Genomic DNA, 17001 nt, shown 5'->3' on the forward strand with positions numbered 1-17001 from the left:
CCTGGTAGTGGGACTGTGTGCTGTGAGAGGACTAGTAGGCGGGAGTGAGTTGTATGATTGTTTTTCCTGTTTTATGTGCCTACTTGATCCTAGTTTGTTTATATGTCGGCATATGGTGGTGGTGGGTTGAGGCGGTCCTGCTTTGAGCTGTAGGCCAAGATACCCTGTGCGGACCGGCTATAAGCCGAAGGCACAGAGGCTCGGGAGGATCGGTTGGGTTGAGGAGGTAGTCCAACAAACCCTGGTATTCTGGAGGACGGTCCAGACTGGTTAAACGCCCGGTGAGGCGGTCCAATCATGTTGAAGGTTCTGTGAGCGGTCCAGATAGTCTGTAGGCCGACGCGGTTTTCCAGTCAGGCTGAAGGCTCTGTATGCATGTTGTTGTTTATTATGTGTATTTGGTGGTATTTTGGGGGAAACTCACTAAGCTTTATGCTTATCCAGTTGTTTATGGTTTCAGGTATCATCCGTGATAGCGGGAAGGCGAAGGCTGGACTGTACACACTCATCAGCAACATTGAAGATTCAGCGTTTTCTATGATACTCTGATTTTTAATAAATGTAATTTGGAATAAATGGTTTTCTTAAATAATGGATTTATAAATTGAAAAGTTTTACCTTAATAAACTAAAAAAAAATTGTTTTGAAAATGGGATGTTAGATTAGTGTTGTCGACGGTAAACATAACGATGAAGACATAGTGAAAAATATCATATATGTAAGTTTTGATATATTAAGTATGTATGGCTTTTTATAAGCATGTACAAAGTCATATAAACAATTTCATAATACCTTATCATACTAGGATCAAGGTATGTATGCATTTATGACCCCTGTATCCAAAGCTACCAAAATTAATTGTTAAACAATGATTAATATCATGTAAATAAAGAAGCCTCCAAATTGGTTTTTTCAATATCATAGCAATTAAAATTTATTCAAGTAGATTAATCATCCTTTAAAATAAGCAAAACCACAAATCAAAACCACATTTCAAAGACGTGCATATCACATCAGACATAAGTTGATACAAATCAGACGACACACATATAAGTTGATACAAATCAGACGACACACACATAAGTTGATACAAATCAGACGACATATAGATAAACAACTACATATATGATTACACAATTACACACACATAAAGATTAGCTCACATACACATACAAATCACAGTAGGTCTCGGTCTGTAACGCCTAATTGAAATAAGTATAGTGAAGATGGAGATACCTTCTAAAAACAATGTAATTGTTTTTTCACTAGTCTCAATTATTCTATTTCTCTATTTATAATGTATGGTCCTCTTACACTTCCCCAGCAAAACAAAGAAAAAACAACTATTTAGTTGATCACATAAATTGCATCGAACACCTATAAGTACAAAATTTTACTTACATAATAGTGCTTAGTAAGCAAAAGTTATTAAAAATCATTAGGATGACATAGATTATTAATGGCAGGGATGGTTGTCTTATGCTGACTTTCAACAGATGATGCTTCATCAAGCTTCATTTGCTTCACTCTCTACAGGTAAAAACAATGTTTTCATATATTAAATATTCAAGAAACTGAAGTAGGTGATCAATGTAATAATAAACTAAATGCATACTCTAACAAACATTTGTGTACTTCATAACTCATGTTAATGAACCAATTTCTAGCTGAGTTAAACAAAAAAGCTAAGTTTACAAAGTAACCGAATCTTGTGATGGTCGCCTATACAAAAATTCTGCAAATGACAAAAAAGTTAAATTAAATGTCAGGGTTCATGGTTAATACCTTGTTAAAGTGCTCGATTGGTGGGGTATTTTGAGATCTTTTTCAGTTTTAAAAATTAAATGTCTGATAAATTAAAATATTTGTTTACTATTAATGATATTATTAAAGGAATAAATAACTGAAAAATAGAATGCTACCATAACTGTTGTTGTCTCCCTCTTGCTACTTCTAAAAAGTTCTAGATCTCCTTTACTTGAAAATATCTGCAAATCAGATTAATGGTGCCTTATTTTCTAATTAATTGAATAATTGTATTATACATGAATAAAAATAATTACTTTTTTTTGTTGAGGGGTAGTGTTTTAAATCTTGAAATTGTTTCACGTTCTTTTTGTTTACTTTTCTGTTGCAAAGGAAAATCAAGCCTTTTGTGGTTGTGTTAACATGATACAATTTTTTAATCACATAATTTTTATATTTGTTGGATATTTCAAAAATAGTAATTCTAATTATTCTCTTTTTATTTATATATAAAAAATAAAGATATGATATGCTTTCTACCTTTAAGTTGATGTAGTATGATGAAATTGATGGAACTGCAACAGTGTTTTCTGCAGCTCCCGCTTGTGCAGCTCTCTCTGGTGTGTTGAGGTCAAATTCCTGGTTGCAGCAACCAGTTATATAACCATCTGCAAAATCTTTTCTTACAATATGCGAAACGGGAACCATGTGTCCTAACCACAGTTGTCGGCTTATACACAGATCTTTTATATTTGAAAGGCAGTGATTATATATATATATATATATATATATGAGTACCAGAAAACATATCATTTAAATTCAGTGGGGTTTTTTTTAGCAATTTAAGCAACAATGTTTTATTTTATACAGATTTATGCAGTGATGCTTCACCTTTTTACCAATCAATGCAACTAACACATCATGTCACCACTTTTCAACCAACTAAACAAAAAACTGGTAAAATATTTGCATAAATTAGGAAAATTGATTTACTCCAAGATATAAAAGAAAATATATCATCAAAAATATCCCACACACCTTTTCAAATCTTTCGGGCATAATGGTCAAGTCACCTTTTTTCGCTGTCTCAAAGGTCTTCTTACCAAAGGCTCTATAGTCACAAACCACCGGTTGCTCATCAAAGGCTCTATAATCAGATTTATGAAAACAAATTACCATAAAACCCAATAGCCAATGAATAAAAAGATCAAGAAAATAAAAAAGTAAAAAAAAAAAAAAATAGAATTCACTTCTCCACCTCTCTGAGATCGTAGGAAGCACAAATTATTGTTGGTTTTATTGGACACGGGAAGACTTTCATTATGTTAATAATTTTTTTGGTGTGTTTCCTTACTTTTTTACAGTTTTTATACATAACATTCAACAGATTAAGTTTGATTTTAAAACATTTCAAAATATATGATAATATGCACCTGGTTCCATTCAAATCCACGGTAAAGAACTACAAGTCTTTCCAGTAATGGAGAATATATCTTCTTCATTTGTCTCCTTTCATACCAAGCTGCAGAAGCGTACATATGTAAGTAAGAGAAATGAGGGGTATAATGGTAAATGGAAACTCAAGGGTAGACTGGTCACAATAAGGTAACTTTTTTTAATCTACAGAACAAATCATGGATAGGGGTTCCAGTTTCTTCAGACAATGACCACGAAAGTACAGATGCAAGAGAAGACACATTTGTTAAACTTTGCCCCAGAATGATCATGTTACACATATTTAACATCTGTTGCAAATTGTAGATACGAAACATGTGAATAAAAAGTAAGCAATTGATATTTTCACCCTGAGACAAAAAAAAATTAACAGAGATCTACAATTCTCTTTTACGTAATTCCCGAAATTCATAAAAATGTGTGAATGCATACCTGATGGAGGATGAATTTTGGTAACTTCCCGTATTATATCATTAATCTTCCCAAAACCCAATCCATTATCAGAACCAACATGTAAGGAGATAATCTTTTACCAAGAAATAATAGAGAACAAAAAATATCACATGAATTGACTGCTATCAAATTTCAAAATCAAATGAAATATGAAGCTTCGACTAACCTAGATGTGCTGAATTTTAGTTCACATCTCAACAATAATTCATAGGATGAAACTTTGATAGGTTGAAGACAATAAAATATCGAATCGATTGCTCAAATTTATAGGGTGTGTCTGTGATTTCTGTTCATACCTTAGCTTTCATTTTCTTCACAAATCATAAATATGAGCAAAAGGTCCTCTCCTTTTAGATTTGAAGATGTTCAGAACGACAAACCCAAACATGACTGAAGTTTAGCGGGGTAGGAATCAAAAAGGCATAATTAAAATGTTAACCCAAATCAACAATCACCTAAGGTAGTTTTTCGGGGTGGGGATCAAAGAGCTTATCGAAGCTGAGGATACTATGACTTTACAGGTGGACGAAGAAGGGTGAGCGGAAGTGCAACAATGCTGAACAGAAAAGGAGTGGGAGATAAATATGATTAAAGGAGACGGATGTCATCTGATTTGTGTAGAAACGTCAATATCGTGTGAAGCAACCCAAAACGCCAACAATAAATGATGGTGGATGTGACTGGAAGTGGTGGGAGGGGGAGACAAAAGATGGAAATAAATCAGGGTGCCTAGCAGGAGAGGTGGGTTGGGGAAAGTGGTGGCTGATTTGGGGATATGGGGTGAAGGAAACTGCTTGATGACAAAAGCAAAGACCGGTGAGAAGGAATAGGAGGTGGAGTGCTTATCTAAAGAATCGACAAGCATCGAATCGAGTCGGTGATGGAAGCTACAATATTTGAGGCGGTGGATAGGTACCAAAGTCAGGAAGTAAATAACCCAAGGAACGTGGTGGGTACTGTTTCATAACACGGGAAGGAGAGGGAGGGAAGTTTCCCTCACTTTTTGTGGGTCATATATTTCCCTCACGTTTCTTTCCCCCACCTAAAACCCAAGCTCATCTAAGACCCAAGAAATGGGTGGGAAGTCCTTCCCTCACTTTTTTTTTATTAAATAAAATTAATTTTTTTGTTATGAATTATAATTTTTAAATTAATACTAAACATAAAATTTAATTAAAAATAAAAAGCATTTCATTAATTAAAATAAAACTTACATTAAACCTAAAATTTAAAAAAATAGAAAATTAAAAAAAACACACACACACAAACTAAAAATCAAATTAACCAACAACAACCTACGAAAAATATTTTTTCAGAATTTTTTCTCTCTTCTTCATCACGAGCTCGAGAGCCGGTCCCGAGAGATGATCGATGTTTTCCATCAAAAATTTCATGTCCTCCATTTCTTGTCTTTCCGCCCGCTCCTTTTTCCTTGTTTCTTCTTTTTCTTTGTCGAAAGCCAAACGTTCGGAGAAATTTAGATTATATCGATCAAACGACGATGTTATCTTCCGCATTTCGTCAATGTCCACGCTGAAATCAGATGCACTCGAAGAAGTCCCTTTTCCCTTTCTCTTCGCTTTGTCCCTACCCATTGGGCGGACAATTTCTTCTAGCTCGAGTTCGTCATCCTGATTTAAATCTAGACCGAACCGAGCATCTGAGGAGGTTGTGTAACCACTAGAGCCCGTTTTCGTTCGCTTTGAGTTGTTGGACTCCAAAAATAAAATTTTGCTCGTATTTTTTCCACCTAGGACATCGGACCAATAATTTCCAACAGTCGTGCCACTTGAATGGTTTTCCGACTTCCTCAAGGTAAAACTGCAACGCTTCTTGAAGTATTTGTTCGTCGCCTTGACCGCTTTTTCGTTGGGTTTTTAGGTTGTTGTACAACCCGTTTATTTTTGAAACCCCATTTGCTATTTCTCGAAACTTCGAATTAATTTGATGTTTCGTACGGTAGTCGTCACCTTTTCCTAGCTCCTCTCGAAATCGTTCTAAAATGCGAAACCAAAAATGGTCTCCCGGTTGTGCGTTTCACTGAATCGAATCTTCAGAAATATCAACCCAAGCTTTGACCAAAACTAGCTCTTCGTGTGGAACCCATGTTGTCGGCTTTTGTCTTCCCGATTGTGCGACACCCTCGCGCGCTTGTTTTTTCTCTTTACGTCTTTGTGGTGGTGGTGTTGGTTGACTTTCGGGAACCATGTCTTCTTCTTCCGCGTCATCTGACTCATCGACAAGTTGGTGTTGTTGTTGGGTTTGGGTTTGAGTTTGAGTTTGAGTTTGGGGTTGAGGTTGATTTGACGATTGTTGATCTGGAAACACAACAAAGTTTGAAAACATTTGCGACGGAACATTTGGAACTTGCATCGGGTAATATTGTACAACATTTTGGTATTGGAATTGTAGTGGGGATTGAATGGGAGCATCGAGTTGGGGGGGGGGGGGGGGTAAACTCCTTGCGGGGATGAATCGATAGCAAAAATGTTTCGAGAATGGATGTTTATACTCGAACCATGACTTTTTTTCCTTCGATCGGAAGTTGGGGTTTGATTGTCGGGAGTCATTTTTTTTTTTGAGAAGAAAATAGAGAGAATAGAGGGTAGTGTGAATAATGTTTGATGTTTAATATGTATGTATTTATAGGAGTGGAAAAAGGTTAAAAAAAATACAATTAGCCGTTACAGCCAAAAAAAAATATAAAAAAATAAAAATTACTTCTGTAACCGTTGAATAACGGTTCAATTTCAAAAAAAAAAAAAAAAAAAGAAAAAGGAAATTACAACCAATCGGAGCAAGAGAGAGAGAGAGCGGGAAAGGCTCCCCTCTCCGTTTCCCGCACATCGCTTCCCCGCACCGACGGTGCGGTGTTCCGCCGGGCGGGAAGCTCCCCGCGCCCGTTCCCCGCTCCCACTCCGTCCGGCCTAAGGGAACATACTTTTAACATATATATATATATATATATATATATATATATATATATATATATATATATATATATATATATACACACACACTAGGTGTAAGACCCATGTATTACATGAGTTTATTTTAAAGAAAAAAATATGAAATTCTAAACATTTCACAAATTAGAATTTATAAGAAAAAAATAGAAAATTATTGAATTATTAAAATTAAATTATTTGTTTTTTTTTAAATTAAACGAATAATTTAGATAAATAAATAAATGAAACTAATGAAATTTTAATTTCAAAAATTTGAAATTAGAAGGAAGTCAATTAATGAAATTGATATGCATTTATTATTATTACATTTATTGCAATTATTACATTTAAATATTATATGGAAATTAATAAAATGAATGTCATGTGGAAAAAAATTAATTAAAAATAACCACAAAATGACACGTGGCCAAATAAATGAGAGTGTGACATGTGGCAAAAAATTCTTTATTTATTAGGGAATATATATATATATATATATATATATATATATATATATATATATATATATATATATATATATATATATATAGGGAAGGGTTATTTGGAAAACAAAAAAACCCTAAAAATGCATAAAAAAAATACTTAGAGATCACAAAACTTTTTTTTGAATTTTTTTTTTGAAAAAATCGCAGCTTTCTTTACAAATTCGCTGAAAAAAATTTTGAAAAAAAAAATTTTTTTTTTTATAAAAAAAAATGATTTTTTTTCAGCGAATTTTAACAAAAAACTGCGATTTTTTATTAAAAAAAATCAAAAAAAAGTGTTGTGATCTCTAAGTATTTTTGTTATGCATTTTTATGATTTTTAAGGTTTTTTGTTTTCCATAGAACCTAAACCTATATATATATATATATATATATATATATATATATATATATATATATATATATATCCCCTAATCTAATAAATAAGAGTTATTTTGCCAGGTGGCATTCTATTAGCCCACCCCAAGTTTTTTTCCCGCTCAAATCTTGCAACTGAAATTCCGAAATTACCCTTGACCATTCAATCAGTGCTCTACATATCCTCGGGTCTGATTCTCTTCCTAATTTTTTACCCTATTTCGTATTCCTATCCCTGATTTTTCGGATTCAACATGTCTTGAATTCCATTTAATCTCTTTTGAAATCACGATGATTTTTTCTTTGCAAATTAGGAATGTAATCCTATCTAAATTTGAAATCGATGGACTAGGGCTTCTAATAAACATCTGATTCAATACCTGTCTCATTGGAACCCTCGATCCAATCAACGGTTAATGGTAATCCTTATTCTTCTTTCTCTGGATTCAAGGAAATGTCTCCTGAAGCCATGACACCGTCTCCCCCCTCTTGACGTTTCCAGGTAAGCTTATTTAGGTTTTTTGTATGAATATTGATTAATGAAATACATATCTTGATATGATCTTCTGTTTCTCCTCTTTACCTCCCCTCATCAAGAAGGGTTTTGATTTTGCAGGTAGATTTTGAAGAAATATTTCTTTTGTAGATGGTTTTGAGTTGTATTCATAGGTTTTGTTCTCCAATCTTGATGAAGGTCACGAACAAATTTTTGATCTGGATGAAGGCCACGAAGGCCATGAATTTTTGAATGTAGGCCATGAATGAAGTTTTTTTTCTTCCATCAATATATCAGTTAATTAACGCATTAAGGTAATTGATTTTATTTTCATCTCCTTTTCTCAAAACCAATGTTGTGGATTGAAGAATAATAGGTTGATCCTATCAACTCTTTCCGATTTAATGGGTGAAGGTAATTGATTTTATTTTCATCTCCTACTTACTAAGCACGAACCTGTAAAGAAAGTTATTCTTTCTATGTGTTTGATTAAATGTCTTAATTAAGTTAAAGAATTATTTTGCTATGTTTTGCAGGGGAAGTGTAAGAGGATGATACCTAAGGTTTCACTCAGGTATGTCAATGACACTTTTACCAGTTATACTAATGATTTCAGAATGGGTCTCTTTTGGTTCATTAAGTTAGTTCGTTATTGACAGTATCAAGGGTTAAATTGTTACATTAGTAACTTCAAGACTATATTGTAACCTTACTTGAAGTGCGTCTTTTTTTAAGGTACTTGCCTATGCGTGGGTTTCTTGGTTAATTCACCAGATGAGATCAAAAACATTTCTAAACATTTCTATTGATTAGCATGATCATGAAGGTAAATAATATCCCAAGAATGCTTACTCATCTTCAAACTTATTGTTGAATGTATGGATGATTGTAGGTTAAGTGGACTGAAGGGTTCCTATCATTAAATGCAAAAAATATTACTTTTTTCTGAAGGTAAAAATATTACTTTTTCTGTTTCAGATACAAATGCTTGGGAAGTAGACACGTTAAGAGGTCACGTGAAATTCAGAGGATAAAAGCATAAGATTTTGGGATTCTACAAAAAGGAAAACTCTTCAAACGTTTCGGGAGGAGCTTTTGTATTCAGAGGTTACGTGAAATTCAAATGATAGATTTTGGATTCTTAGGTGTCAGCCTGAAACAAATCTTCTTGCAGCAGGGCACGATAGTGGCATGACAGTTTTAAAATTAGAAAGAGAACGCCCTGCTTTTTCTGTTAGTGGTGATTCATTTTTCTTCATCAAAAACTATTTTCTTCGTTTCTTTGAGTACTAACCACAAAAAGAAAATCAAATCCTACCAATCTGAAGGCCATGATCAGTCAGTTAAAACTAGGGCCCACAGATCCTTTCTTATAGCCCTACATAAAACGCAGTCTTAATATGTTCAAAAGCAGATAGTGGGTCATACAAACTCTACATTGTCCCTAAAGGTAGCTTTACAAGAGGCCATACAATTCAAGAAGAAAAAAACAGGAGTTGGTGGCTCTGCAATCTTCATTGCACACAATAGAATTGTTGTTCTTGAAAAGAGCAACAATCAAGTGTTTGTTAAAAGCCTGAAAAATGAAATTGTGAAAAAGAGTGCTCTCCCAGCTGCTACTGAGGCTATATTGTATGCGGGTAAACATAATTTACTAAGTCTTTGTCATAATCTAAAAGAAAAACAAACATGGAGAAGATGATAATGTTGTGTCTAATCCAAATTTAAGTGCCACTGTTAAGAATTAATATGTTGTTTTAATGCAGGAAATTCATGAGCACATCTAAATGTTTGTTATTGTTATTGTTTAAAATATGAAAGACTAATATGAAATCATATTGTTATGTAACGGAATGCTTATCATTGTAAATATATTTTTTTCTTGCTATTAGTTTATTTGTATGAGTATTTTAATGAAATTTGGTAGTGACATATTATTTTGTTTTCTTTAATTTCTATTTAAAATAACCGCAAATAATTAAAGAACATATAGCTTTCATATCTTGGACTTTTTATCATTATTAAATCCATGATATATTTACCAATGTGAAATATAAAAACACAAAACAAAAATACAAAAAATATAAATTGAATGTTGTTTCAATAATAATTCATGATTTAAAAGATAATATGTATCTTCTAATATTAATTTAAATTATTATAAGATATGTGTCGTGAATAGTTAAAACTTGAATTATAATATATAAAGTTTTAAATTATTATAAGATATGTGTCGTGAATAGTTAAAACTTGAATTATAATATATAAAGTTAAAACCTTGAAATGCTTAAACTAAAATCATATAAAACAAAGAATTTAAAACTATAATATGAAAGAAGACAATTAAAAAGGTTAAAAAACAAAAAAATTAAAACACTAAAAGTTTAGGGATCTATTTTGTAAATGTATACTTTTATTTAGCAGTTGACATTTTGTCATCAGGTCTCTGTTTTTGTATGTAATGAGACTTGGACTTGGTCCTCCAGTCTTATTATTACTAGATGTTTCAAGTGGTTCCAAATTTGGTTGTCCTTATGGTGGTTACAAAAATGGTTGGGGCAGATGATGGTTGCTTTATAGGATGACATGGTTCTGGTGCTATTTACATAATTATGGTTCTGCCCTCCTTACAATGTGCTATATCAAGAGCATGGTCCTGGTGTTGTTTACTTTATCTATGTTTTTTCCATGCTTATGTCTTGGCACTGCTCAAATTCTATGACTTCATTAAGTTTTTTCCAAGCATATGTTGTATTTGTTTATTCGGTGATTAGGAGTTGTCCTTTATTTGAAAGTGGACTACTATTTTTAAGGTGACTTCTCAAGTTGGTTGCTATTTTTTTAGATGGTTAGTGTGTTGGTTTCTTTGGAGAGTTTGGTTCGGGGGTTTCTACTCTTGCCTCTTTGATCGGCTGGTGTGTTTGTTCTAAGTGGTTGGAGTTTTGGGTTGGACTATTTTGCCCCTGTTGGCTCCTCTTACTGCTCTTTTTTGGTGGTTATTTTTCATGTTAGTTGGTGTGGACGTTATTATCCTCGGTGATTTAATTTGCGTTTTTTCAGCATTGTAGATTGAAACTATGTATTTCAGCAGTCTACTTTGATTTTTTTTTTCATTTTAGCATTATACTTCCAAATCTTTTTCTTATTTGAGTTGTAATTCATTAGAGGCTGTAAGTTTATACATTGAAAGTAATCAAGAATGTTGCTTTTGGAAAGTTATTTTTAATAAAAAAGTTTTTAGATATTATAAACAATTTGTAGTTTTTAATTTGTAATTTATTGTGTTGGGTTTATTTTATTTTATTTTTTTACATTTATGTTATATTTAGTTTTTCGTATAACAATATAATTTTCATTATTGACTGTGTTTTTTCATTCTATTCAAATTTATATTCTGTTCTGTAAATCATAATTATATTAAATGTTTTTACATACATAACAGTATATCGGATATTCAAATAAAAATATATATTAATTTTAAATAATCAATATAAAAGTCTAAACAAAACTTATATATTATCAGTTTAATAAAATTTTATAAATCTATTACCCGTGGTTTCCACGGGTTGTAACCTACTATATATATATATATATATATATATATATATATATATATATATATATATATATATATATATATATATATATATATATATATATATATATATATATATGGAATGACATTGACAATGCTAGGAACCTCAAAATAATATCCAACATTGGAAAATCTCCAAAATTATTCATTACAGAAAAAACGAGCCACTCCTAATGGCCTTATAATGGTCTTATAGATAATGTTGAGAAGATTAATCATAATATTTTCATAAAATAAAAAATGTAATGTTCTAATTTAAATCAAGACCTTATTTATAAATTTGTGTCTTTTTACCTTTAGATTAATCACTCCACGGTCCTAATTGGTAAGTTTTATAAGAAATAACATCATAATACATTTATTATATATTTATAAGTATGAAAATTGACCAGAGCAACGAACTTGACCTTTTTTTTACATATACTAGCTACTTTTATTTGACTCTGGTTGTTTATCACGATATATGAAACTCATTTTGACGGACGAAGTGGTATAGCCACCGTCGATAACAAGATTATGACCAGTTATAAATCCAGACTCATCAGTAGCTAAAAACAACACAGCATGGGCAATATCTTCAACCATTCCACATCGTCCTTTTAATAAACTTGCAGTCTCACTTACAGATTGTTGCACTTCTTCAACTGTTGCATCTTTTTTGAAACCACGATATGCATCCACGAGCATCTCTGATAACACTCCATGAGGTAAAACACAATTGACACGAATCCCATACAAACCTAACTCGCATGATGAGCTTCTTGTTACTCCTAGAATCGCCTCTTTTGTTAACGTGTAGGCATGTGATCCAAGGCCTCCCATTATTGCAGCAGTACTTGACGAGTTTATAATAGAACCACATGTACCTGCTTTGATCATTGCCCGTGCAGCATGCTTGATCCCATGTACAACACCATTCACATTTACTCCGACTATTTTTGAAACCCTTTTCATGTCGATAGTGGTGATACTTCCTCCGATATCTACAAAGAAAATAAATTTCTGAGATTTTCTTTAGATATTGTTATTAATAGATACATTGAATAAACTATGTCTTTTGTGAAGACAAAATAAGAAATGTTAATACATATATATATATATATATATATATATATATATATATATATATATATATATATATATATATATATATATATGTGTGTGTGTGTGCGGGCGCGCGTTAACATTTCTTATTTTGTCTTCACAAAAGACATAGTTTATATATATATATATATATATATAGAGAGAGAGAGAGAGAGAGAGAGAGATTTCAAAGACTCAAAGTTAGTCGAGAACTTGAGAAATCCTAATCTGCCCAACATTCTACGAATTTGAATATTCATCCAATATGTATGTATACACATTTATAATATTTTTTTTCGTTTTCATTATGAACATAAAATCGCAAGGTATGGAAGCTTAAAAAAAAAAATTTGAAAAAAAATACAAAATATGCATATATACACATTTTCGAACAAAAAACTAGTTTTTATTTCCTTTTTTGGTGATTTTCGACTTGGGAGTCACCGAAACAAAATCTACACCTGCCTATTGGGGTGTTTAGATTTTGTTTTTAAATTTGTTGTCAAGTTCTCCATAATTTTAAGTTGATAATAATAACTTATTTATATATATATATATATATATATATATATATATATATATATATATATATATATATATATATATATATATATATATATATATATATATATATATATATATATATATATTGTATGATCGACCCATGCACCAAATAGGAATGTACCCCCGATGCCAGCATTATTGTATAAAATATCGATTTTCCCTTTCCAAGTTATAGCAAATTGAATTGCAGCCTCTACATCAGATTCGACTGAGACGTCACAATGAACATAACGACCATTGATTGAATTAGCAAGATTTATTCCTAATTCATCCAAAATATCTGCAATAACTACATGTGCACCGTTCTCCGCCATTAACTTGGCCGTGGCACCTCCGATTCCTCTCGCTCCACCAGTTACCACCACAACTTTATTGATTAACCTTGTAACATGAACACAAACATCAAGTTCATTTGAAATCAGGATAATTTTAAGTATGAAAATGTCAATTGTATAACAAACTAACAAAACAACTCAAGAATTGATAGCATACATGTAAAGTGGTTATTAGTTCCGACGACGATCTTTTCATCAAAATTCTCATGGATAAAAATGTTTTAAAAGAAATAATTTATATATATATATATATATATATATATATATATATATATATATATATATATATATATATATATATATATAAGGATGTACCAAAAGGTTTATATCCTAGTGGTATCAGGATTGATAGAAAAAATGCTCCACAAAGAAAGGTTAAGGGTCCAAGTCTCGTTGGAGATATAAGTTATATGATTTAGGAGTAGGATAGTGCATTGATGTATTAGCCATTCTAAAATAATTCTACGAATGTCTTATGTTATGAAATGAAAAAGAATCGAATAAGAAGGTAAGTAGTCATTATAGATTCTAATCAAGTTTGGGTGGCACATAATAACATTTTTTCTTCATACAAAACAATTTATGTTTTATAGGGTTGTACAGTACAAAACTATAAAACATAAATTGTTGTACTATAAAACATAAATTGTTTTGTAGAGAGAAAAATATTGTCTATAGCTCCCATATTTTTAACTCCATTGTATATACTACTTACTTATAAGAAAAGTGTCTTAAATATTTGTCTAGATGGTTGACTAATCGATAACTACAAGTTTGGCACTCTAAGATGCCTATGAATAATGCTAATAAGTTGTATTAGGCGGGATTAGTCATTAATCGAGCTTGGTGACATTAATCAGTCATTAATCGAGCTTGGTTACATAAATCATTTCTCTGATATGGAATAATTACGAGTTCCTTCCCTATTTTTTCATTTAATTGTCCATATGGTTTGAATTTGTTTTGGTTTTGACACCGAATCAAGTTGAAAATACTATTTTTGTTTAATAATAAATTTTAATCTTTTTAATACCCGTTTACATTAATTATATAAAATAAAATAGGAAATAAATTCACCCCCACCCTAGAACCCACTCCCACATGTCCCCATTCTGCTTTATGTTTTATGTCTATAGAAGCACCACCCATTCTTTGTTAAAGTTAAAGTGACTGCCTCTCTAGCTTGAAATGGAACCCTCTTTGCCTCCATGTATGGTTTATCACTCTACTTCCATTTCAAGTTCTTCTCATATCTCGTGTGGAAAGTTGATTTGTAGATTTGTGGAAGAATGAGGCTCTATTATGTGGGTTGGGAGAAGGTTTTAGCATCTAAATAAAGAGGTATGCTTGGTCTTGGGAGCTTAAAAGCTCTTAAAATCAGCTTTTCCATCAAATGGCATTGGGGGTTCCGATCAGTCAAATACAATGTCTGTTGTCATGGGGTGAGACATACAAAACTTGGATGGAAAACCCAAATACCATTTATGTTTTAAAACAATCACAATCGCCTAGAATAATTTTCAAAAGATGGGGATGATCTTAGACGGCTTGTTTAGTTGTCACATTCCATATTGGTTCGGTCGATTGGAAAAGGGGATGATACATTATTTTGGAAGGGCTTATGGTCGGGTGACACGAAATTACAAAACCGTCCCATTCTCTCTATGACATTAAGAAAAAAATTACGTCTTATTAAGGATTGAGTCTCCTCTTCACCTTTTACTTGGGACTGGAAGACAACTCCTTCCTCTTTGTTGAATTGTAGGAACTAACCCAGTTCACCACTAGCATTCCACCCCTACACTAAATGATCAAATTGATGAATGTGGCTTCAGTCTTAATGTTGATGGGAAATTTCCCGTAAAAGCCCTGCGTTTTGTTATTGACTTGGTGATCATGATTGCAAGTGATTATCATATTTAGTGGTTAATGTTGATACCTCTGAAAAGTTAGTTGCTTTATTTGAAGGGCTATTTTTTGGTGAATTCACACTACCCTACTACCCTGTCCCTATAAATTGGTGGACTTCCCATCACTACAACCGCATGTATCTGTATGTATTTGTATCTGGTAACATATGGAAGCTAAAATAATTGATCATATTTTTCTCTAGGCCTTTTTCCCGTGAAGCTTTATTATGGATTCTTATTTTTTGTGACATACCTCAAAGATCCTTCTTCTCGGTCCGTGAAATGATGGCTTATGTTGCTTTTTGGGGTAACTTTCCGAAGAAGAAAAAGATGTTGGTGGCGATTATTTACCAGATAATCAGCATATAGATGGCGAGAAATAAAATGGTTTCCAACCATTCTCAGGTGCCTTCTACTACGATTGATGGCACTACAATTGCATTGGTGTTTGATTGCTTCAAGTATAAGGAGAATAGGAGTAGCACCAATTGACATACTTGGAGTTGTTTTCATTTTTTATGTTTTTAAATTGTTTTTTCTCATGTACCTTGTCCCCTTCTAGCTTCTTGCTAGTTGTGGCTTTGTTTTATCATATCTGTTCGATTCCAAAAAAAATATTGCTTAGATCTCATTGTGATTAAACTATGTTATTTGTGTGTTTGGTTTTGCTACTTAGTAACAGAAATTAAGGAGACAATGATTGAATCTTGATTTTTAAGACATTTTAGTTTCTAGATATGTTTTTAATTTTTATCTTTGATTTTTATTTTGGCTTTATTTTTGTGTTTTGGTTAAATTTTCACCATTATTTGATATGGTCGGAGAAAACAAAGGAAGTAATGGCAGAAAGGGTGACAATCTAGTTGGATAAAAGGCGGATGGAGATCAAAAAGATATTAGATTGTATGACAATACAAAATCTTATAGTGGTTCTATATTTGTGATCATATCTTAAATTTATAATAATAAAAGAACAAATAAATAAATAAAAATTATATAAAAAAAATAACTAGTAAGACTAATATAGTCTATGTCTATTAGATACCAAAACCGAAACAATTTCAAACCATCGAATTTTAGTGAAATAAAAAGAGATAGGGTTGAAACTTGAAATTTTCCCCAACCATAGGGACAATATATGTAATTTACTCTGATTATAACTTATGAGCTATTATTCACAAAAACTAAAATAATAAAAATGATAAAGCTCGTAAATATCCAAAACATATTATAATTAAAGATACCAAAGTGTTTTTGGTCTAGAATTGAATTGTTGTGTCTCTTTGAGATCATGGGTTCAAATCTTATTTGGTATATAGATTTTAGGCGCAAAATATGAATGAACTCGATTGTTATATATATATATATATATATATATATATATATATATATATATATATATATATATATATATATATATATATATATATATATATATATATATAGGGTTAGACTCATTTGAGACCACTAGATTTTATGAGATATAGGGATGCAATCATATAGTCATTTATTTTGGAGATCAAAAAAATATTTTTAAAATGCAAAATAATTGA

General features: G+C 31.7%; 2 long non-coding RNA genes and 1 pseudogene across 9 annotated transcripts; 1 reads left to right on the plus strand and 2 right to left on the minus strand.

Annotated features, from left to right (window-relative positions):
* Positions 1–957: 957 nt before the first annotated feature.
* On the minus strand, positions 958–4581 carry LOC145115535 (uncharacterized). Of its 8 annotated transcripts, none has more exons than XR_013711604.1 (6): positions 3951–4581; positions 3180–3268; positions 2785–2893; positions 2287–2385; positions 1923–1988; positions 958–1530 (listed from the first exon to the last, which is right to left on the minus strand). It is a non-coding gene; the product is annotated as an uncharacterized LOC145115535 (long non-coding RNA). The 8 variants fall into 8 exon arrangements; XR_013711601.1 differs by having other exon boundaries at positions 3180–3727; positions 3821–4581; XR_013711603.1 differs by having other exon boundaries at positions 3634–4581.
* Positions 4582–8473: 3892 nt separating this feature from the next.
* Positions 8474–9050, plus strand: LOC145114297 (uncharacterized). The gene is made up of 3 exons (XR_013710965.1): positions 8474–8535; positions 8697–8787; positions 8940–9050. It is a non-coding gene; the product is annotated as an uncharacterized LOC145114297 (long non-coding RNA).
* A 2929-nt stretch (positions 9051–11979) lies between these two features.
* On the minus strand, positions 11980–15847 carry LOC145111902 (short-chain dehydrogenase reductase ATA1 pseudogene; annotated as a pseudogene).
* Between the last annotated feature and the right edge of the window lie 1154 nt (positions 15848–17001).

Source organism: Lactuca virosa, chromosome 5 (assembly GCF_052849685.1).
Source record: "Lactuca virosa cultivar CGN04683 chromosome 5, Lactuca_virosa_CGN04683_v6, whole genome shotgun sequence".
Taxonomy (NCBI): Eukaryota; Viridiplantae; Streptophyta; class Magnoliopsida; order Asterales; family Asteraceae; genus Lactuca; species Lactuca virosa.